Source organism: Sus scrofa, chromosome 1 (genome assembly GCF_054392235.1).
Source record: "Sus scrofa isolate SSC_HxYL_T2T_F1_AM1 chromosome 1, Sscrofa_HxYL_maternal_Yorkshire_Landrace_v2.0, whole genome shotgun sequence".
Classification (NCBI taxonomy): Eukaryota; Metazoa; Chordata; class Mammalia; order Artiodactyla; family Suidae; genus Sus; species Sus scrofa.
Window position 1 is genome coordinate 249,386,990 of NC_139383.1, and position 24,882 is coordinate 249,411,871.

The 24,882-nt window shown below is 42.7% G+C and overlaps 1 long non-coding RNA gene and 1 pseudogene across 1 annotated transcript; one reads left to right on the top strand and one right to left on the bottom strand.

Annotated features, from left to right (window-relative positions):
• Nucleotides 1-1,289: 1,289 nt before the first annotated feature.
• LOC102166243 (uncharacterized) lies at nt 1,290-24,829 on the bottom strand. The gene is made up of 5 exons (XR_014824244.1): nt 24,682-24,829; nt 19,126-19,185; nt 17,391-17,549; nt 16,807-17,090; nt 1,290-5,147 (listed from the first exon to the last, which is right to left on the bottom strand). It is a non-coding gene; the product is annotated as an uncharacterized LOC102166243 (long non-coding RNA).
• LOC146407100 (uncharacterized) lies at nt 13,032-20,569 on the top strand (annotated as a pseudogene).
• Nucleotides 24,830-24,882: the final 53 nt, after the last annotated feature.

A 24,882-nucleotide genomic window follows, 5' to 3' on the forward strand; every position in this document is an offset into this window, starting at 1 on the left:
TCCCAAAAGGGCGTGCCCAGAGGGTGGGACGCTGGAAGGCACCCGGGAGGCGGGAAGGCAGCCTGGCCTGGGCACTGCGTGTCACCACGTAGGTGCTTCGCCGCCGCGGAGCCGTGTGGCCACTGGTGAGTAAGCGCGAAATGGGAGCAGCGGGCAGGCCCTGCATGCGGTTGCGTGGGAAGCCGAGGCCATTAGCAAGTGTGCGGAGTCCGGCTAGGAGCCGCGAACCCTGACGGCGGCACTAAGTGAGGCGTTGGGCCGCGATTGCGAAGTTCTTGTTTCCGAAAGGCGTGCTCAATGTTTTCTGGCTGTGAAAGTGGCTTCAGTGACTGGGGAATGCATAGGAGACCAGGGCCCGTGCAATCGGCCACGGACCTTCTAGCTCCTAGGCCGTACCTTGTTTTTGGCCTCCTTCCTGAGCCTTTCTGGCAGATCCTACCGAGTGGATTAGGCCTGCTTCTTGCCTGGGGGCCTTGTTGACCTGGAGCCAGTGCAGTAGAGGTGGTGCTGCACTTGACTGCCTCTGTGATTTACCTCTGCATTTCTCAGTATTTCCCTTGGGAAAATTACCAAATCGCCCTTTGGAAAGGTTGAACCAAACCTTGGCCTTCTGGACTCTTACCCAAAACTTCCTCTTTAGAAATCTTTGCTATTTGAGAAGTTGTTAAAGTGGTATCTCATGGCTGCTTTGCTTTGTTGATTGGTAAAGTTGAGCCTTTTTGTAGCTTTCAGTCTACAAGACTAGTTGAGCATTTGCTCTGAACCAGGAAGTTGGCTGAATCATGGTCCTTGCCCTGGGGGAGTTCAGTGTGGCCACAGGAGAATACCAAGTGCTATGGTGTCTGTAACAATATGATTAGGGTAAAAGCCCAGAGAGTACAATGGGTGAAATGATTACCTCTATGTGGGAAGAAGATAAGAGTCAGGATAGGTGTCCCAAAAGAAGTAGTATTTGAATGAACCTTTAAAATTTTTTAGGGAGTTCCCGTCATGCTCAGTGGTTAACAAATCTGACTAGGAACCATGAGGTTGCGGGTTTGATCCCTGGCCTTGCTCAGTGGGTTAAGGATCTGGTGTTGCCGTGAGCTGTGGTGTACTTCGAAGGCTTGGCGTGGATCTGGCATTGCTGTGGCTGTGGCATAGGCCAGCAGCTACAGCTCCAATTAGACCCCTAGCCTGGAAACCTCCATATGCAGTGGGTGAGGGCCCAGAAAAGACAGAAATCCAAAAAAAAAATTTTTTTTTTTAGTTCACTAGTTTCTAAAAATTACAAATGAATTGCATGCTCGTTTATATGCAGAAATTAATAGTGAAAGAATCCACTATCTTTATTCAAGTAAAGAATTTAAACAAAAATGCTCACAGTTATCACTGCACAAGTGAGAGTATACTTGGTATAGATGTTTTTAATCACAAATGATCATGGCTAGTAAGAACTAATGAGAGCTTTAAAGTGTATAAGAATATAGCATAAATAAGAATCAGCCATTACCTCTAGTACTTAGCTCACCTAACCAAAAGCCTCTCCCTGCTGGCCAGGACTGACAGAAACCTTGTTGGAAAGGATGTGATCACGGCTCATTAAATGCAAAGAAGTCAGGAGTTCCTTCATGGCTCAGCAGGTTAAGGACCCGGCATTGACTGGCTCTGGTTACAGCTGTGATATGAGTTTGACCCCTGGCCAGGGAAATTGCACATGTCAGGAGAGCAGTGCCATCAATCAATCAATCACCCAGCCAACCAACCAACCGGTGGAACTTGCTGGAAATCCATCCTCCAGAACTGCTGGGGAAAGCTATTCCTGAGGAAGTCCTGGAAGCATCCGTTACAAAACTGCTGGTAGACTACTAGGGGAAACTGCTGGCTGATGGGTGCTTCTGGCCATCAGACAAAGCAGGAGCAGTCACTGGAGAAGCTGTGGTGCTGCATGACTATACCAGAGAGCACACTGGAACCACTCAGCAAAACTCATTCCTCCTGTAATGCCTCTGCAGGGCCTTCTACCTATAAAGCTTGTCTTCATGGTAGACAACAAAAGAAAAATATCTTAAAAGCCCACATCCATTTTCTCAGCAAGCAGTGAAGGATGACTTTAGAGCTAAGTGGCAATACATTGATAACTGGCCCAAGGTCTTACAAAGTTGTTAGACCAACAAATTCATCAGTAACAGCAGTAAGGTAAAGTCTGACCAGGTCCAGATAGCTTCGCTGATGAATTCTATCAAATATTTTAAAGAATACCCATTCTTTACGAACTCTTCCCAAAAAATAGAAGAGGAGGGAACATATCCCAGCGTGCTCTATGAGGCCAGCATGACTGATATCAAAACCAAAGACACCACAGGAAAAGAAAACCACAGATCAGTATTCCTTATGGATATAGATACAGAAGTCCTCAACAAAATACTAACAAACTGAAACTGGCAACATATAAAAAGGACTACAAAAATAAATAAATAAAAAGGACTGTACACCATGACCAAATGGGATTTATCCCAGGAATACCTAGTCTTTTAACATCTGAAATCCATTAATATAATACACTGTATCAATAAAAACCACATTATCATCTCAATAGATGCAGGAAAAACATGTAGAAAAGCTCGACACCCTGTCGGGATTAAAAAATAATAATAATAAACTAGGATTAAAAGGGAACCTCCTCAACCTAATAAAGGACATCTATAAAAAACCCATAGCATGGAGTTCCCATTGTGGCACAGTGGTTGATGAATCCGACTAGGAAGCATGAGGTTGAGGGTTCGATCCCTGGCCTCACTCAGTGGGTTAAGGATCCGGTGTTGCCGTGAGCTGTGGTGTAGGTCGCAGACGTGGCTGGGATCCTGCGCTGCTGTGGCTGTGGCGTAGGCCGGTGGCTACAGCTCCAATTAGACCCCTAGCCTGGGAACCTCCATATGCCGCAGGTGCGGCCCTAGGAAAGGCAAAAAGACAAAGAAAAAAAACAAACAAACCATAGCTAACATCATACTTAATGGTGAAAGACTGAAAGATTCTCCTTAAAGTCAGGAACAAGACAAGGAAGTCTGTTCTCTCCACTTCTATTCAGCATTGTACTGAAGCGTCCGTCTATCCTAGGCAATTCAGGAAGAAAAAGAAACAAAAAGTATCCAGATTGGAAAGGAACAAGTAAAACTACTGATTTGGATCTGGTCTATAGAAAATTCCTGGGAATCCATTTTTAAAATCAAGCTTGCTAGATTCAAGACAATATTTCAAAATCAATTGCTTTTCTACATACTTGAAATGAACAACCAAAAAGTGAACTTAGGGAGTTCCCCTTGTGGCTCAACTGGTTAAGGACCCAATGTTGTCTCTGTGAAGATGCAGGTTTGATTCCTGGCCTCACTCAGTGGGTTAAGGATCTGGTGTTGCTGCAAGCTGCTGTCCCTGGCCCAGGAACTTCCATGTGCCGCAGGCACAGCTGTAAAAATGGAAAAAAAAAAGTGAAATTAAGACAACAATTCCATTTACAGTAGCATCAAAGGAAAAATTTGGGAATATATTTAATAAGAGAAATGCCAAACTTAAAACTTTGGAAACTAAACAATGTTGAAAGAAATTAAAGATCTAGATAATTGGGAAGTTACCTCATGCTCGTGAATTAGAAGTTAGCGTTATTAAGATAATAATACTTCCCAAATTGATATACAGGTTCAGTGCAATACTTGTCAAAATCTATACTGTCTTCATTGAATTAAGTGATAAATTGATCCTAAAATTCATATAGAAATGTAAGGGATCAGAGTAGCCCCCCAAAAATTTGAATAAAGTTGAAGGACTTTACACTTCTGGTCTCAAGTCCTACTACAAGGCTTATAGTAACTAAGACAGTGTAGTACTGGCATAAAGATAGATGGATGTAGATCAACAAAATAGACAAGAATATAGAAGTAAACCCTCACATTTTTGGTCGACTAATTTTTGACAAGAGAGCCAAGACAGTTCACCAGGGAAAGAAAAATCTTCCAACAAATGATATTGGGACAACTGGATATCCATATGCAAAAGAAAAGTTGGCTCCCTCTTTCAAACTACATACAAAAAATTAAAGTAGATCAAAGAGGAGTTCCCATTGTGGCCCAGCAGAAATGAATCCAATTAGTATCCATGAGAATGCGGCTTTGATCCCTGGCCTCGCTCAGTGCATTGGGAATCCAGTGTTGCCATGAGCTGTGGTGTAGGTTGCAGACATGACTTGGGTCCCGCATTTCTGTGGCTGTGCATAGGCTGACGGCTGAAGCCCCAATTCGACCCCTAGCCAGGGAACTTCCATATGCCACCTGTACGGCCCTAAAAAAAGCAAATAATAATAATAATAAATAAAGTGGATTGAATACCTAAATGTCAGAACTAAAATTATAAAACTCTTAGAAGAAAACAGAGAGAAATCATTGTGACCTTGGGTTTGGCAGTCGTTTCTTAGATACGACACCACCAAAAGCACACCCAAAGGGGGAAAGAAACCACAAAAATTGGATTTCATCAAAATTAGAAACTTCTTTGCTTCAAGGGCACCATCAAGAAAGTGAACAACCTCTTGAATGGGAGAAAATATTTGAAAATCATGTATCTGATAAAGGACATTTATCGAGAAAATCTAAAGAACATCTATGACTCAATAACAGAAAGACAAGTGTCCCAATAGTAAAATGGGTGAAGGACCCAAAATAGATGTTTCTTCAAAGTATATGAATGGCTAAGAAGCCCATGACATGACATGAGAAGATGCTCAATGTCATTAGTCCAGGAAATGCAAAATAAAACCACAAGGAGATGCCGCTTCACCCTCACCATGATGGCTATAATAAAAAAAGACAATAACTAGGGTTAGCAAGGGTGTGGAGAACTTGGAGCTCTTGTAAATTGTTTGTGGGTGGGTACAATGATGCCCCCAATTTGGAAAACAGTTTGACAGCTCCTCTAAATGATAAAAGTAGAGTTACCATAACAGCATGGCAATTCCATTCCTAGTATATACCCAGAATTGAAAATCTATGTCTAACACAAAAACTGCACATGAACGTTCAAGGCAAATTATTCATAATAGCTGAAAAAATGCAAAGGAAATGTCCATCAGCTGATGAATGTGTATGTGGTGTATCCACACAATGGGATATTATTCAAGCCTAAAAAGGAAAAGCAAGTATTGATAAATGCAACAACATGGATGAACCTAGAAAACAGTGTGCCAAGTGAAAGTAAACAGATACAAAAAGCCACATATTATATAATTCTGTTAATATGAAACGTCCAGGAGTCCCTTCGTGGCTCAGTGGTTAACGAATTCGACTAGGAACCATGAGGTTGAGGGTTTGATCCCTGGCCTTGCTCAGTGGGTTAAGGATCCGGCACTGCCATGAGCTGTGGTATAGGTCGAAGACGCGGCTTGGATCTGGCATTGCTGTGGCTCTGGCATAGGCCTGCGGCTACAGTTCTGATTAGACCCCTAGCCTGGGAACCTCCATATGCTGCAGGAGTGGCCCTAGAAAAGGCAAAAAGACAAAAAAAAAAAAAAAAAAAAGAAACTCATTGAGTGGTTTCCAGTGTCTGGGAGAGCAGAGAATGGAAGTTATTGTTTAATGGGTACAGAGTTTCAATTTAGGAAGATAAGCATTCTGGGGATTGATGGTGGTGATGGCTACACAACAATATGAATGTTCTTAATGCCACTAAACGGTACAATGAAAAATGGCTAAAATGGTTTATGTTGGAGTTCCCATCGTGGTGCCACAGAAATGAATCCGACTAGGAACCATGAGGTTATGGGTTCGATCCCTGGCCTTGCCCAGTGGGTTGGGGATCTGGCGTTGCCATGAGCTGTGGTGTAAGTCGCAGATGTGGCTTGGATCTGGCATTGCTGTGGCTCTGACATAGGCCAATGGCAATAGCTCCGATTGGACCCCTGGCCTGGGAACCTCTGTATGCCCGCGGGTGCAGCCCTAAGAAGACAAAAGACAAAAGCCAAAAAAAAAAAAAAAAGGTTTATGTTTATTTTACCACAATAAAAGAAATATTTCCAAGAGTTCCCACTGTGGAGCAGTGGGTTAATGATCCCACTTGTCTCTCTGTGGTCCTTGGTTCAGTCCCCAGCCCGGGAGCTTCCATATGCCACAAATGCAGCCAGAAAGGAAAAGAAAATAAATAAAAGAAAGAAATAATTTAAAGAGAAATATTTCCACGGATAAAGGAGAGGGATAGATGGAGCAAGTGTGGCAAAATTCTAATAATTGTTTAGAGTAATTGTTTAGATTGGCACATGGTTGGTTTTCTAATTCTCATTTTGTTTGGAATTTTTCATAGTTAAAAAAATAGTGCGAAGATAGGCACAACAGATATCTTCTCAATGACAGTTCAGCCTGATGGAGCACATAGTGTATAAAAATATTGCAAAACAAACAAACAAAAAAAAGCTTTGACTATGCCTTTCTCCTGCCTGAAAACCCTCTAGCAGCATCTTAACACATATAGGGGGAAAAAAGGCAAGTTTCTCTGTGACCCTGGCCTCTGTTCACCTTGCCAGCCTCATCCTGCTCCTCCCTGATTTTCATTCCTTTCATTCCATCATAATACCCGATGACTTGTAAATTTCCACATATGTGCCCTGATCTGTGCTGTTTTCATGCATGCCATGTATGCCTTCTGCTTAAAATTCTTGTTAATGTAAGAAACCAGTCTCCCTCTCCCTTCTTAACCTCTCCTTCACAACTGAGGTGGTTCACCAGCTCCTAGGGAGTATCTTCTGATTCTGGATTGAAGCTAACTCTCCCATCTGTGTTTCCATAGCTCACTGTCGATAATTTCTCATGCATGAAACATCAGATTGAAAGTACTAAATTTATACACACACACATCTGGAATGTAGAAACTGGTATATCAAGGGCATGCATGAAAGTCTGAAGGAGTTTCTATACCCGGAAGAGCCCCATTCATTACCTTATACTGGCTGGATAATTCTCTTTCTTTATGAATATTTTATGTCACATATCGCTGCAGGAACTTCTTAGTTTACATTTGCCCTAGGCTAAAAATAATATGAGGAGAAACAGTAACATGACTCCCAGCCTTGAAAATACTCACTTCTGGAGTTCCTGTAGTGGTGCAGCAGAAATGAATCCGACTAGGAACCATGAGGTTGCAGGTTCAATCCCTGGCCTCACTCAGTGGGTTAAGGATTATGGCGTTGCCGTGAGCTGTGCTGTGGGTTGCAGATGTGGCTCGGATCTGGCGTTGCTATGGCTGTGGCAACAGCTCCCATTAGATCCCTAGCCTGGGAACCTAAAAAGCAAAAAAAGGCAAAAAAAAAAAAAAAAAAAAAAAAAAAAAAAAGGAAAGAAAGAAAGAAAGAAAAAGAAAATACTTCTAATTTTCCTCTAATGAAGGTAAATAGTTTTAAAAGCCTACAAGGCTTTTGGAAACATAATGGTGGTTGGCAAGAGCTGAGAATGGGGATTGGATGTTACAGAGTTTCCATCTGGGAATAAGAAAAAAGTTCTTCTAGTCCTTATCCCAAGAGGCAACCACCATCAGGTCACTTCTTTAGAAAATAACCAGCTGTTGTTTGAGGGGTGGAGGTGGGGAGGGCAGCTTGGCCATCGAGCTAGGGCCCCAAGTGGTCCAGGCATTTTGTATATAGACTTTGAGCTGCTCCACCTGCATTCAGTCCTTTCCCATCTACAGCATCTGTACCTGCAAGGACTGAGCAGCCTCACAGGCCTGTGGAGCAAATAGACTCATCTGTCTTCAGAAGTCTACCAGCAGCTATTTCAGGTAGGAACTGTCTTCTCTCTACTCGTCATCAGTCTCCTTCAACTCTCTGTCTTATAAACACTGAAAATTTTCATGTGCTATTGTCTGCTGTTATGTTCTTGTTGTCCTGTGGATTTATACCTTTTTAAAAACTCCTTTACCATTGTTTAAGTGTGTGATAGTCCACCACTGCACAGGCCATTTGTCTTTTTTTTTTTTTTTTTTTAATTTAGGGCCGCACCCGTGGGCTATGGAGGTTCCCAGGCTAGGGGTCAAATCGGAGCTGTAGGGGCTGGCCTACACCACAGCTCGCGGCACCGCCAGATCCTTAACCCACTGAGCAAAGGCCAGGGATTGAACCTGTGTCCTCATGGATACTAGTCAGATTTGTTAACCACTGAGCCACAAAGGGAACTCCCATTTGTCTTTTTTTTTTTTTTTAAATTTAGAAGCCAGAGTTTATTTCTACCTAAACAACACTCAGAGAACTTTCAGAAGGCTAAAAGACCCAAAAGATATCTGGGTTTAATGTAATATCAGAGGCAGGTGCTAGCTGTTGCTGCCTCTGTTTCAGAATCCTCAGGGTGACCGCAGGCAGTTCATGGCCTCGTTGATTCTGCTGGTCCAAGAGGGGTGTATTCTGAATTTCAACATAATCTATACAAGACCATCCCTCCAGTAATGAGGATAAACCCAGTGCTGGAAGAAATCATTGTCAAAGAGAGGAAGAAAAGTCAGATCAGAGAAGAAGGCCACCAGAGCAATTTCAAGGGGAAAATTATAATCCGTTATTGAGCAAACAGATGCACTTGTGGAATTCTTGCTTTATTCTTTGAATCCTGGTCCACTGACCACAAGCTAGAGTAGCTGGGATCATGATGAATCTTATCTGCAGCACAGGGGCCTGTGCTTTCCTCTCCTCTGACAGTAGGAGGACCTGAATGTAACATTTGACCTGATTAAATGAGTCTCCTTCAAGATAAAATGGTGATTTGTCTTTTTATTAACAGAAATCTCCTGGCAACTGCATTTTTTATTGATCAGGCTGAAAGGACTCAAAAATCTTCTCTTGTACCCCTGGGTCAGACTCTAGCCATTGCTTAGTTGTCAGACTCTTAAAACAACTATGGCAGGGAGTTCCTGCTGTGCCACAACGGGATGGGTGTCTCTGCAACACCAGGACACAAGTTCCATCCCCAGACCGGCACAGTGGGTTAAAGGATCTGGTGTTACCACACCTGCAGGGAAGGTCCCAACCAGCTCAGATCTGATCCCTGGCCAGGGAACTCCATATGCCACAGTGTGGCTAATAAAACAAAAGAAGAAAACAAAAAAACAGAGGTTATAGCTCTTCTTCCATGGTAGTAAAACCTCCCCAAATCTCACTGTAAAACCAAATATGTTATTGTACTATTGTACCCTCTCCCATACATGCAGCATTTTATATTTTTTTAGACTTTTATTAAAGTTTAGTTGAGTTACACTAGTGTGCCAATTTCTGTGGTACAGCAAAGTGATCATATATGTGTGTGTGCGTGTGTGTGTATATATATATATATATACGTACACTTTTAAAATATTCTTTTCAATCATGGTCTATCCCCTGAGATTGGACATATTTCCCTCTGCTTTACAGTAGGACCTTGTTTATCCATTCTAAATGTAATAATTTGCATCTACTAACTCCAAACTTGCCATCCATCCCACTCCATACTCCCTCCTCCTTGGCAACCACAAATCTGTGCTGTGTCTGAATCTGCTTCTGTTTTGTGGATCGGTTCATTTGGACCATATTTTAGTGATATGCCACATATAAGTGATATCATGGTATTCGCCTTTCTCTTTCTGACTTACTTCAATTAGTATGAGACTAATTACATCCATGTTGCTGCAAATGGCATTACTTCATTCTTTTTATGGCTGAGTAGTATTCCATTGTGTATATGTACCACATCTTCTTCTTTTTTCTTCTTTTTAGGGCCGCACCTGTGGCATATGGAAGTTCCAAGGCTAGGGGTTGAATTGGAGCGGCAGCTGCCATCCTGCACCACAACCATTGCAACACAAGATCTGAGCTGCAGCTGCGATGTACACCACGGTTCATGGTAACACTGGATTCTTCACCCACTAAATGAGGCCAGGGATCAAACCCGCATCTTCATGGATATTAGTCAGGTTCTTAACCTGCTAAGCCATTATAGGAACTCCTGTACTACATCTTCTTAATCCATTTATCTGTTGATGGACATTTAGATTATTTCCGTGTCTTGGCTATTGTGAATGGTGTCCCAATGAACATAGGGGTGCATATATCCCTATGAATTAAAGTTTTGTCTGGATATATGCCCAGGAGTGGGAAGGGTAGATCTTACGGTAATTCTGTTTTTGGTTTTCTGAGATACCTCAATACTGTTTTCAATAGTGGTTGCACCAGTTTACATTCCCACCAACAGTGTAAGCGGGTTCCCTTTTCTCCATACCCTCTCTAGCATTTGGTATTTGTAGACTTATTAATGATGGACTTTCTGACTAGTGTGAGGTGGCACCTTATTGTAGTTTTGATTTGCATTTTTCTTGAATAATTAGTGATGTGGAGCATCTTTTCATATACCTACTGGCCATCTGTATGTCTTTTTTTGAGAAATGTCTTTTCAATTGGTTGTTTTGTTTTTTTGTTGCTGAGCTGTATGAGTTGTTTGTATATTTTTGAGATTAAGCCCTTGTTGGTTGCATCGTTTGCAAATATATTCTCCCCATTCTATAGGTTGTCTTTTTTTTAATGGTTTCCTTTGCTGTGCAAAAGCATAAGTTTGATTAGGCCCCATTTGTTTATTTTTGTTTTTATTTCTTTATTATTATTATTATTATTATTATTATTTTGGCCATGCCCATGGCATGTGGAAGTTCCCAGGTCAGGGATCAAACCTGCAGCACAGCAGTGATCCAAGCCACAGCAGTGACAATACTGGATCCTTAACCTGCTGAGGTACCAAAGAATTCCCTTGTTATTGTCTTTTTTATTAAAGTGGGTATGAAGTATTATCTTATTGAGGTTTTTATTTGAATTTTTCTAATCAGTATTGATGTTGAGTGTCTTCATGTACTTAAAGGCCACTTGTATGTCTAATTTGCTGAAATGTCTATTCAAATCTTTTACCCATTTTTAAAGTGTGCTTTTTGTCTACTTACTGAGTTATAAAATATTTTTAAATATATATAATTTTTTTTTTGGTCGTCTTTTGCCTTCTTAGGGCCACACCCGAGGCATATGGAGGTTCCCAGGCTAGGAGTCTAATCGGAGCTGTTGCTACTGGCCTACGCTAGAGCACAGCAACACCAGATCTCAGCTGAGTCTGCAACCTACACCACAGCTTATGGCAACGCCGGGTAATGGGTAGGGAAAACTGAGGTAGAAAAGCTACTACCTTTCACAGTCAAGGCACATAGGTGAGATGTCAGGTATGAATGTCAGACAGGTATGCTGCTACATACAGTAAATAGGACCCATCAAAGGTTTTCAGAGGCTGTGAAGGGAGCTGTCCAAATCCTTTCTATGGGTCTAGTATTGAATATATAACCAAATGCCAATTGATGGATCCACAGTGTACCAAATATACTTTAATCACACCTTTATTTTAATCCTGTAACATTTTATTTATTTGATACATCGTACTTACTAAATGCAGGGCTGTTTTAAGAGCTTTTATGTATTAATTCATTAAATCTTCATAACAGATCTGTGAGTTTGGTATTATTATCCATATTTTATAGATGAAGAAACAAAGGGACAGAGGAGTAACCTGCTTCCAGTCACAAAGCAAGTGAGCAGCAGAATCAGGATTTGGACTCAGGCAGTTGGGCTTTGCACATCCCTATATTATAGTTTTCTTTTTTTATTTTATTTTATACCTGCATCCACGTACGGAAGTTCCTGGGTCAAGGACCAAACCACAGGTGTAGCAATGCCAGACCCTTTAACACATTGTGCCAGACTAGGGATCAAACCTGCACCTCTTCAGCAACCCAAGCCACTGCCGTCAGATTCTTAACCCACTGTGCCACAGCAGGAACTCCTAAAATTATTAGTTTTCTACATTTTTTTTTTAAGAGAGAGGACTACAAAGTGATAATAACAGACTTTTGATTCAAATAGATCTGTATTTGAATCCAGGCACAAACATGTATCTCTGTATGACCTAACCTATCTGATCCTTAGTTTTCTTATCTTTTTTTTTTTTTTTTTGTCTTTTCTAGAGCCACACCCATGGCATATGGAGGTTCCCAGGCTAGGGGTCGAATTGGAGCTGTAGCCGCCGGCCTACGCCAGAGACACAGCAACGCCAGATCCAAGCCACATCTGTGACCTACACCACAGCTCACAGCAACACCGGATCCTTAACCCACTGAGTGAGGCCAGGGATTGAACCGGCAACCTCATGGTTCCTAGTCAGATTCATTAACCACTGAGCCACAACGGGAACTCCTAGTTTTCATATCTTTAAGATTTCCAGGATTGCTGGAAATATTGGAGATTGTATGCAAAAGACCTGGCGCATAGGAGTTCCCTGGCGGCCTAGCAATTAGGGATTTGGCGTCGTCACTGCTGTGGCTCAGGTTTGATCCCTGGCCTGGGAATTTCCCTATGCAGCAGGCACAGCCAAAAAGGGAAAAAAAGACCTGCACATATTAGATGCTCATTATATAATATTATGTAATAGTTATTATCATTATTGTTGGCAGCTGATGATAAAATCCTGGCAATCACTTGGCAGCCTTTAGAATGGATAAGCAATGAGATCCTGCTGTGTAGCACTGGGATCTATATCTGGACACTTATGATGTAGCATAATGAAAGATAATGTGAGAAAAAGAATGTGTATATGTATGTATGTATTATGACTGGGTCACTTTGCTGTACAGTAGAAAATTGACAGAACACTGTAAACCAGCTATAATGGAAAAAATAAAAATCATTAAAAAAAAAAAAAGATCTTAAACATGGGAAAAAAAAAAAAAGGCTGCAGAAAGGCTTCATGGCCATGAAGAACCCCAGGAAGTTTTTTTAGGCGGTATATGAGGTGGGCTTTAAGGCAAGTATTGCACATATGTTACTTGGGTTATCATGACCTCATAGCCCCTTCCCATGTCAGCATTATTTCTTGTTGAGCCCAGAATCCTTTCCGTGATTGCTCAAGGCAGGGGACTTGTAATCATTGGGAGATAGCCCAAGAGTTACCATCTTTCCTTTAAGCCCAGATATACAAACTAGCTATCCAAACCATTCCTTTGGATGGGTAGCCCATCCAAACCTGGTTTTGTTTCCTTTCAGTCTTTTCTTCGCCTTGTGACAAATAGATTTTGGAAAAAGTTGCCTGTTGTGAGCCTGTTGCGCCATTATGAGACTCAGCAAGAAGAGAAGTCCACGCCCATCAGTCAATACCCTATTCCCTACAAAAAGGACCTGCCTTTTGACATTACAGCAGTCATGGAGGAGATAGAAAAGAAGGTGACACACTCACCTCACACAGGGACTCACAGCCAGTATAGACCTTTGTTGGCTGGAGTATAATCCCTGGAACTTATTGCCCCAGTCTGCCCAAGTTCCCACTGTGGACAAACCCTTCATTTGGGCTTCAGTTATTTCCTAACCAGAAGATCATACATTTTTTTACCCTTGTCTCAGGCACACCCTTTTAAGTTCTGGGACTCTTCTTTGTCACTCAGTCCTCCGCCCACTGTGACTGAGGTGTTTTCTCTGCGGTTCCCTTTAGCACTAAAATATGGTGTGCAGGTAGAACCATGACATATGTGCCAGCTGCTTAAATAAGTGAAAGGTGCCTTGCTCTTTCCTGCAGTTACATGTTGAAAAATCATATAAGCAGAAAATTCAAAAATAAAAATTATAACATTACAATTATCTATTAGCATGTCTTTTCCCCTATTTTTTTTGTATAAATAGACTTGTAACTTTTTCTTTTTTCTTTTGATCTTTTTTTTTTTTTTTTTTTTGCTTTTTAGGGCCACACCCTTGGCACATGGGGGTTCCCAGGCTAGGGGTCAAATCGGAGCTGTAGCTGCTGGCCTACGCCACAGCCTCAGCAACACAGGATCTGAGCCACATCTGCAGCCTATACCACAGCTCACAGCAATGCTGGATCCTTAACCCACTGAGCAAGGCCAGGGATCAAACCTGCATCCTCAGATTCGTTAACCGCTGAGCCACGACGGGAACTCCAAGACTTGTAACTTTTTAAATGAGATCATGTTAATGTGAACATTTTTCTAGGTCATAACATCATGTTTATTGGCTGCATGATATAGCACTGTATAATAAAGATCTTTTAGTCTATTTCAGCCATCTCCCAATCTTGGACATGTAGGACATGTAACAGATGTTTGTACATAGATCTTCTTGAATTATTCCTTGAGGGTACTTTTTAAAGCTGGTGCTTTCTATTGCCTAATTAGAAAACCCTTCTTTGAATATAGGTGTTTGCTTTTTGTTTTTCAAACTTGGGACTGAAACTTTGTGGATTTTAAAAAAAAAAAATCTTGCCTAAAATCTATTCTCTTAAGAAGATAAAAACCCAGCTGCTTTGGTGGGAAAGGTTTGGAGCCATCAGCCTCTCTCTCAGTACCTGTCTATACCTCCTCACTTCCTCACCTCCTCCCCAGCCCCTGCCCTGGCTGATGTAAATGCTTCTTTCTACCATGTCTTCTGGCCCAGTAATGAACCTTCAGCATCTTTTTTTTTTTTTTTTTTTTTTTGTCTTTTGTCTTTTTAAGGCCACACCCGAGGCATGTGGAAGCTCCCAGGCGAGGGGTTGAATAGGAGCTACAGCTGCTGGTCTACACCACAGCCACAGCAACACAGGATCCAAGCTGCATCTGTGACCTACACCACAGCTCATGGCAACACCAGATCCTTAACCCACTGAGTAAGGCCAGGGATCGAACCTGCATGCTTATGGATCCTAGTCAGGTTCGTTAACCACTGAGCCACGAAAGGAACTCCCCTTTAGCATCTATTATCAGTTAATGGCTTTCAGCCACAGGAAAAGAAAATCCAATTCAGTTGGTGTAACAGCAAGGACAATTCAGTGTCTCACATCATAGCAGTCCAGACCCAAGGTGATTCCTGGATTTTAGTCCAGTGGCTCAGTGATAATATCAAGGATCAAGTTCTTTACATTTTTTGGCTGTCTTCCCTGATGTGATGACTCTGTGCTCAGATTTGTGATCTCCTGGTCTCTAGATGTCTATAGCAGTAGCAGATATCACATCCTTGCTCAACTCCTAGAAGAGGCAAGGAGGCTGCCACCCTTTCCTCATATTCCTTTGGAGAGAGAAGGCTCCCATCTGATTTCCCCTCATTTCTCACTGGTCACCATGGTGTCACATGCCCATTCCTAGGCCAATTATTGAGAAGGTGAATATAATCATTGTAGTTGGTTTGGACCAATAAGGGTTCACCCACTAGAGTTGGGGAAGGACTAAACCTTCCTGTAGCACACGGCGTGCTGATATCTAAGCAATATCGAGCAATATTCTGTTGTTATCCCTTGACAACAGACGGAAGAGAGAAGAAATGGCTGCTGGATAGCAGTCAGCAGTTGTCTGCCATAGCATCCCATTAGAAAATGTACTGAAAACCCAATGGCAGAATCTCAAGGCTGCCTCTTAGTTTTGGGCCTTAGTTTCTGTATCTGTCAATTGGGCATAATGATACCTGTCTTACCTACCTTACTGAGTTGTGGAGAAAAAAAATGAAATTGGATATATGAAAAAAAGCACTTTACAAATTCCAAAGCACATTACTAATATCAAAGTATTAGTTTATTACCAATTTAATTCTTAGAAATTCTTAGAAAAAAAATGAGCATCCCCAACCCCTCTGTGAAAAGGGAGAAAAATCAGTAAAGTCTAAATTCTAAGAAGCATCATTTGGTAAAATACAACTTTCATTCCCTAAATTTCACAAAATGACTAAAATATATCACATACATTTTTTTTGTTTTTGGGGTTTTTTTTTTTGTTTTTTTTGCCATTTTTGCATCCACGGCATTTGGAGGTTCCCAGGCTAGGGGTCGAATCAGAGCTGCAGCTGCCAGCCTACGCCAGAGCCACAGCAATGCTGGATCCAAGCTGCGTCTGCAACCTACACCACAGCTCACGGCAACGCCAGATCCTTAACCCACTGAGCAAGGCCAGGGATCAAACCCACAACCTCATGGTTCCTAGTCGGATTCGTTAACCACTGAGCCATGACGGTAACTCCCACATACATCTTTCAAAGTAACACTTATAATCCCCTAAAGGTGAAGGGATATGTGGGTTATGTGTGGGTTGTGCTTTGACACAGGTTGTGGCCTTCCTAAGACTGCATCTAGCATTTGGCAGACCATATGGGAACTGGAACTACCAGCTACTGTTTGCCTATCCTGCTCTTGGTTGTCATTTTACATTTCACTGGGTTTTTCCTTTCCTTCCCTGCAGACAGGATTTTTGCCAATTGTATTTAAAGTGTTGTCTCACCAGGCCATTGGAATTCAGAGCCTTCTTTGTTTATGACAATGCCATTTGCAACGGAAACAGGTAAGTAGAAAAAACAGTGCTAAATCATTTGTGGATAAGATCTAGGTACCTTCTTGCTAGCATTACTTCCCACAATAGTCCAGAGTCACTGTGGAGCTAGGGAGAAGCTCAGAAGGACTGGAGTTGGCTGAGACATCCTCTGGATTCTGAGGCTGAAGTCTGAATGTAACTTTATGGTTCTGGGTATAGAATTGAAATAGTTAATAACTCTGCCTCACCTTCCTTATTTTGTGCTCAAAAACCCTGTCTTGTTTCTCTACCTATCTACCTGCCCTGGCTGGATTACTTTAAACTGGTATGGACTTCTTAGGATTCAGGTTAGGCTGCTGTCACGCAGATCCAAAGACACATTGACTTCCACAAGTTCTGTCTCCCCTGTGGTCCCATGTGAGGTGCTAAGGGGCAGTGTGGTGTCTTTTGCCGTCTGGGGTTGCCTTTGCTTACCTGCTCATGCTGGCTGGAGAAAGACGGGTACTCGTGGGCACACGTCCCGTCGCTTTATGGTCATCACGTGAACGTTACACCCATCACTTCCATTTACATCCCATTGGCTAGACCTTCACCACATCTGTCATTCAGCACATATTTTCAGAGCAACCACTACGTCAGGCACTCCTCAGAGGATATAGTGGTGAAGAGGTCAGAAAAATGCCTCGACTTTTTTTTTTTTTTCTTTTTTGGCCACACCCATGGCATATGGAGGTTCCTGGGCTAGGGATCGAATCCACCTAAAAGTAAGGGATTCTATTATTAAAGGAAGAGTGGGGAGCAGGGACTGGGAGACCATCTGTCACGGTGACTCTCCATGGCTGTACACCAGCCTGCCTCTAGCCTCATTTCCTTTAGCCCCTCTTTATGTTCTGTCCATTCAGAGTCAACGTGAGCTACATTTTACTCCCCAAAACACTCAGGTCTCATGATATCGCCCCTCTTTAACTCGGCTCATACTTTGCTCTTCCCCTAGGATGGCTTTTCTCCTATCTCTGCTTTGGGAATCAGAACTTTCTTTTTAAGTCCATCTTACTTGCCTTCACTTACGAGGGACTCTTCCTCCTCTGAACTCCCACAGCCTCCTTCATCTGTCCTTCCACAGTGGCAGACAGAGTGCTGAATGCTTAATCATTCCATAGCTGCCACAGCTTTTCCATCCTGGTAGGAAGCGACAGGTCCTGTGTTCAGATTTGATTCTGCCATAAATCATGCACGTGAACGTCAACAAAGTACTTAAATGTCTCAAGGCTTTGGTTTTCTTCCTAGTAAAATGGTATTAACACCCACTCTGCAGAGCTGGCATGAGAACTAGGTGAAGTTCTCAGAACGGCACCAGATACCAAAGTGGATTCCTTCCTTCTCTGCCTCTTACTACCCCCATGTTGCAGGTCCTTTGAGGTTAGGAAATCTCTTTTTTAACCTCCCTTTTAAAAAGTGTTAGTTCAGTACCTGATGGGCCTTAGAAAATATTTCTCAAGTTTAGTAATTCATTCAGCACATATTTTCAGAGCAACCACTATGTCAGGCACTCCTCTGAGGATACAGTGGTGAAGAGCTCAGAAAAATGCCTCGACTTTCTTTCTCCTTCCTTCCTTCCTTCCTTCCTTCCTTTCTTTTCCTTTTTTGGCTACACCCATGGCATATGGAGGTTCCTGGGGTAGGGATCGAATCCAAGCTGCAGCTGCAATCTACCACACAGCTGTGGCAGCACCAGATCCTTAACCCCCTACACCACAGCAGGAACTCCTAGACTTTGAAACATGTTCTAGAGAGGAGAAAACAGTGAACGAGTAAAGAAAATAAAAGAACGTGTTGCCTTCAGAAAGTGTTAAGTATCATGAAGAAAGTAAAATAGGGTAGCTGGTAGCAGGGGACTGAAGATGACTGTGTAAGTGAATGGGTCAGTGAGTAGATGGGTGAGCAACTTAATAAAATATGGCTGAGCCTGTCAAGGTTCTTCTGAGCTGCTCTTCTGTCCTGCCTCAGGCCAGCTCAGCAAAATGCATAAGGAACTCATCATTGGGGTGACCACCTGGCCAACAGTTGCCCCCATGGCGTGGTTGTCCGTAGTGCCCAGTACAGGGTCGACTCAAAGAACCCAGTGCTCTCTGACCAGGTAACTGCCTGTCTCCCCTGTGCCAGTTTCCCATCCCTGTGCCCACCTGCTTCTGCATACATGATGTTTGGGACTGGGGGTTACTAAGTTGCAGCTTTGTGCCAGACCTGGTACAAGAATGCACACAACTCCCCATCTAAGTTGAGCCTTACTATAATCATTTTTCCCATGAGAGTCAGAGCTGGAACTTATTGTGGGCATACAACTAGAATGTGGCAGAGTCCATTTTCTTTTCTTTTCTTTTTTTAAGGGCATGCAGAAGTTCTCAGGCTAGGGTTGAATTGGAGCTGTAGCTGTAGGCCTACCCCACAGCCACAGCAACGCTGGTTCCTTAACCCACTGAGGCCAGGGATCGAACCTGCATCCCTAGGGACCCTATGTCAGGTTCTTAACCTGCTGAGTCATAGCAGGAACTCCCAAGAGTCCATTTTCAAAGTTTACATTCTTTCTGCTATATTACACTGTTCGCATTTTGCAGTGTGAATTTAGTATATTCACTAGTTATTCCTAATGGGCCCAAACCAGTTTCTTAGGATTTCTCTTATGTCTTACTGCTGGCCCCACACCTGGGCCTGTCAGCCTCCCATTCTGAAACTGACTCTTTCCCACCAAGACTGGTTGTGAAATGGGTCTCAACCCCCCAGCCAACAGCTTACCCTCTCCTTGTTTCATCCAAAGTCAGGTCCTTTGAGTCTCAGAGGTCACATTAATTCTTCCTAGAGGATATAGACACAGTGAACATGGGTTTGTCCCCAAGCCTCCCAATCCAATGGTGAAATTCCTGATGCTCTGAGCTGGAGAAGAGAAACATCTGTTCTTTGCATTTATTCCTGAGGAATCTGTCTTTCTATCCCCCAACCTTCTCTTCTGACCCCACCCAAGTGGAGACCTTGAAAATTGTTCCCTGAGGGCCTCCATAGCCAGCCTGAGGTTAGACGGGTACCTCATACCCTTTGTCCTGCTGAGAGCCTCCTGCCTAGTTGCCGGACCTTTGCTCATTCAGAATCAGTCTCTGAGGCATTGTCTCCTAGTGACCATAGGATGTGCCGAACTATTCTTCCTATTTTTAGGTATTTAGTAACCACTTCTTCAGCAAGAGTAGTGAGTATTAGTATAGTCATTGGAATCCAATGCACTTGGATTCAGATCCCAGCTCTGCCACTCTCTAGCTGTGTGACCATGGGAGAAGTCACTTCATCTCTCTAAGCTTTAGTTTCATTGCCAGTAAAACGGGAGTGATAATAAAAATATTTCCTAGGGTTTTTATAAGAATTACATGAGATAATCACTATGAAGCATTGAGCACATTTTTAGCACATAGTAATTGCTGAAGTGTCAGCTATTAATTTTGCAAATATTGTGTCTTATTTGGGATTAAATGGGGACAAAAGATAATTATTGAGCTTCACTTTTCTTATACAAAAAGTTTTGGAGGTCCTTATGCAGTGAGAGACTGAGCCTTGGTTCTGAGGTTTTTGATGCTATGGATGTTTAGAGGAGAAAGAAGTGCTTGCAGTTGGAGTGAGCAAGATTTCCTGGCAAAGGTGGTGCTGAGCTAGAGCTCCAGATTTGAATTACATTGGTCTTAACCAAGATACTTACCTGTCCAGAAAATTTGTTCTGGCCTGACTTTGCCTCTTTAACCTTTTTTTTTTAATTTTATTTTTTTATTATTAATACGTATTTTGTTAGGGCTTATGTTCTCTTGGCTGTATTGGTATGGACAGAGATTCTGCTTCTAACTGTGTGTTTTCTCGCAGGTCTGTGTGAACTGGAGAAAGTGTGCCCTCCCTGCCTGGGAAAAGGCAGTGCTGGAGTTTACACTTGCTATTTCCCCAGCTGATGTGACATAATGGATGACCATTTCGAAAAGCTCGAGGTGCATGGCTTCAGCCAAGAAGATACCTGGGATATAGCTGCAATTTCAGCTTTTTATGCCATGTCCAACCACCCTGCTAATTTTGTCAGTCTCGTTCCCAACAAAGAATACCCAACAAAGAATTTCATTCCCAGAAATAGTAATGTCAAAGACATCGGGAGTGAACCTACTCCTTCCAAAGTATAAATGCCTGAACAGAAAGGCCAGTGTTTACATTTCCAGCACATTGCATTATTATTATTATTATTTTTTTTTTTGTCTTTTTTGTCTTTTGTTCTTGTTGTTGTTGTTGTTGCTATTTCTTGGGCCGCTCCCGCGGCATATGGAGGTTCCCAGGCTAGGGGTTGAATCGGAGCTGTAGCCACGGGCCTACTCCAGAGCCACAGCAACGCAGGATCCGAGCTGTGTCTGCAACCTACACCACAGCTCACGGCAACGCCGGATCGTTAACCCACTGAGCAAGGGCAGGGACCGAACCCGCAACCTCATGGTTCCTAGTCGGATTCGTTAACCACTGCGCCACGACGGGAACTCCTGCATTATTATTTTTTACTGGCATATTGCATTATAAGACATCAGTCAGGAAGTAATTTTTTAAATGGTTTAGTCAGTAGATAGGGAAGAAAGTTAATAAATCTGTACCCTGCCTTCTTGATGAGATAGAGCCTAAGGAACATGTGATACCTGGACCTAGGGGGAACCTTTGCCAATTTTTTAGCTTTGTTGTGATCTGAAAGGAGTATTGGGGCAAAGGAGTTCAAAGGATGCTTTAGGCATTTCTTTTTTTTTTTTTTTTAAACTACAGTTCTCTCTTTTTATTTATTTTTATTTATTTATTTATTTATTTTTTGTCTTTTTTGCTATTTCTTGGGCCGCTCCCGCGGCATATGGAGGTTCCCAGGCTAGGGGTTGAATCGGAGCTGTAGCCACCGGCCTACGCCAGAGCCACAGCAACGCGGGATCCGAGCCGCGTCTGCAAACTACACCACAGCTCACAGCAACGCCAGATCGTTAACCCACTGAGCAAGGGCAGGGACCGAACCCACAACCTCATAGTTTCTAGTTGGATTCGTTAACCACTGCGCCACGAGGGGAACTCCTGCTTTAGGCATTTCTGATGAACTGATATCTGTGAATTTCAGCAACTGAACTTGAACATCTTTTAGCTTTTACAAATATTTTTATTTAAAAAATAGTTACATATTGTAAATCAACTGTAATTGAAAAATTTTTTAAATAAAAAATTAAAAAATAGTTACATGAAATTGCATAGACATTGATCTATATAGGCAGTAGTTTGAAATCAATTCCTTGTTAACATGATGGGGTTTTTTTTGTTTTTTTTGTTTGTTTGTTTTTGCCATTTCTTGGGCTGCTCCCTCGGCATATGGAGGTTCCCAGGTTTGAGGTTCAATCTGAGCTGCAGCCGCTGGCCTACGTCAGAGCCACAGCAACGTGGGATCCGAGCCGTGTCTGCAACCTACACCACAGCTCACGGCAAAGCTCACGGCAACGCCGGATCCTTAACCCACTGAGCGAGACCAGAGATCGAACTGCAATCTCATGGTTCCTCGTCGGATTCGTTAACCACTGAGCCACGACAGGAACTCCAAACATGATGGTTTTTAAAGGCTCTCAAAGGCAGTAGGTAAATAGTAGTAGGAACAAAGTTGTTCTATCTTTAGTGCCATCTCCATTAACCTCCAGCAAGTTTTGCTTTTTCACTGAGAGGTTGTAAAATCATGATAATCTCAATAGAGTATGAGTCCTTATGTAGTTTATTCTTATTTTAGGTTTTAGTAAAAATTATTTGGAACAAGAGACAACTCATATTTTAAGAAGTAAAAAAAGGGAGTTCCAATCGTGGCTCAGAGGTTAATGAATCTGACTAGCAATGATGAGATTGCGGTTCGATCTCTGGCCTTGCTCCGTGGGTTAAGGATCCGGTGTTGCTGTGGCTGTGGTGCAGGCCAGCACCTACAGCTCCGATTAGACCCCTAGCCTGGGAACCTCTATATTGCCATGGAGCAGCCCTAGAAAAGGCAAAAAGACAAAACAAACAAACAAACAAAAACCAACAACAAAATCTGACATTACTAAATGACCTGTTCTCCGTGTTACAACTACCACTGCCTTAAGTTTGTGGCTGTCTTAACTTTTCAAGAATCATTTTCATTGTCTAATTGATAGAGGTATATGCCAAGGTACAAGATGTTTTTGTTCCCATTTGGCTTCTTAAGAGTCTCTAAATTGCCAGTAAATAGTTTTGGGGCTATAGTGAGTTAATTTTGAATTGTCTCAACTGTGAAATCTGATTATCTTGACACAGCACAACTCTTGTTGTAGAATGTTTTTCTGTTGGAACTGTATCTTAAATACCCTGGAAAATGTAACTATTTATTTCTTTAGGAAAATGAAACCTTTTTAAAAAAATTTTTTTCTTTTTATGGCCACACCTGTGGCATGTGGATGTTCCCAGGTTAGGGGTCGAATTAGAGCTGCAGCTGCAGACCTGTGCCACAGCCACAGAAACACTGCATCCGAGCCACATCTGTAACCTACGCTGTTGCTTAGAGCAATGCCGTATCCTTAACCCACTGCATGAGGCCAGGGATGGAACCTGTATCCTCACAGAGACAACTCCAGGTCCTTAACCACTGAGCCATGACAGGAACACCAGGAAAATGTAACCTTTTAAAGATGAGTTTTGAGAGGAGGGGGTGGGGGGCCTAGAAAAGAAAAAAGAGGAGGAAAAAATGAATTTTATTTAACTTACTGAGAAAGTTGGTAACATTGGTGAATAAATCATGGTCAAGGTTTTGTAGACAAAAAAAATTTTAGCCATTGACCATAACTTGGGAATCAAGCAGAGGGCGTTTATTAAGTAATTGTTGCAGTTAGAAGTTATAGGCCGCTAAGGGACATTATTTGTTAATTATAAAACAGACACCTATCCCTTACATGGGGAATATCTTCAAAGGAGTAGCTGCCTTGATCTCTGAACACAGGATGCTTGCTTCTTTCTCATTTTTCAGTCAGCTCATGGAAAGGAGAGCTGAGTAACTACTAACGTTACTGGTTGGAGGACTTGCTAAATGATTAGCCCTCTTTGAATCTCATTCCTTTCCTCCAGAGATCCTTCGGACTATCCTAAACAGTCATCAAATGGGAGCTTTCTATAACTCAGTTCTTGATCAATGCCTAGAAGGGTTGTCAGTTCTTCTACCTTCCTCTTTTTGTACCTCAAGCTTCCCTTTACTGAAGATCCTCCTTCCCTCCCCAACAAACACCCCAGTTCCAGTCAATCTTTTTCTGAAAACGACTTCTATGTATTTATCTTCAACATAAGTGATGAATAGCCTTGCATCTGTTATGCCCTTCATGCCTTGCTTGGCAGATATAAACAGGATTTATCCTAGGCTCCACTGCTTGTGGGGTTAAGTTGATTCAGGTCTCCAGCTTCCCTCAGTGATTCCTGGATGGACAGGTGTTCCTTCCTGCAGAGAGTAAGGCTTTGACCTTGATAAAATCTTTTTTTTTCCCCCTCAGGTTCTATTATTTATTTATTTCCTTTTTCTTTTTAAGGGTGCACCTGTGGCTTATGGAACTTCCTAGGCTAGGGACTGAATCAGAGCTGCAGCTGGCAGCCTGTGCCATAACCAGGGCAACACCCCAGATCGGAGCCTCGCCTGTGGCCTACGCTGCAGCTTGCAGCAACTCCAAATCCTTAACCCATTGAGTGAGGCTAGGGATTGAACCCCATCCTCACAGACACTATGTCAGGTTCTTAACCTGCTAAGCCACAACTGGAACACCTATTATTTTTTAAAATTTAATTTTATTGGAGTATAGTTGACTTAAAATGTTGTACTAGTCTCAGGAGTACAGAAGTCTTAACCTATTAGATCAAGTACCTGGGAGTTGGGCAGATCTCCAGAGCACTAGTAGGCCCCGTTTTTCCGGCACTGTACAGACCACGGTTTTTTGTTTTGTTTTGTTTTTTGGATAATACTCGTGGCATGTGGAAGTTCCCAGGTCAAGGACTGAACAAGCCACAACAGTGACAACACCGGATCCCTGACCCACTGAACCACCAGGGAATGCCACAAACCAGAGCTTTTTAATGTAGACGTTAACCTGAGTCCCTAGAGTCCCAGGCTCAGTAGGTAGTACACCATGGCACCTAGAGTGTGTGATTAGCACATAATATGGTCCTCTTTTCCCTTCGCTGGTCTCAGTGTAAAGCAGGGATGTTTAATAAACAGTACATAAGCATACCCGGCCTCTTAGACTGACTAGTTTGACAACCTGTCATTGACAACAGCATACTCACAGTGTCGCACGCTGTGCCCAGATCTTAACGCTACCCCCATGCAGCCCAGGCCCTGGGCATCCTCAGCTGCGCGCACACAACAGATAGTCATTCCCGATCTCCAATGGCAGGTCGGCTGCACCCGCAGTGGCCAGGTGTTCCCACTTTCTTGGTCCCCGGCGGATGACCGCCGAGGGGCGGTGCGCGTTTCCCAGCCGGCAG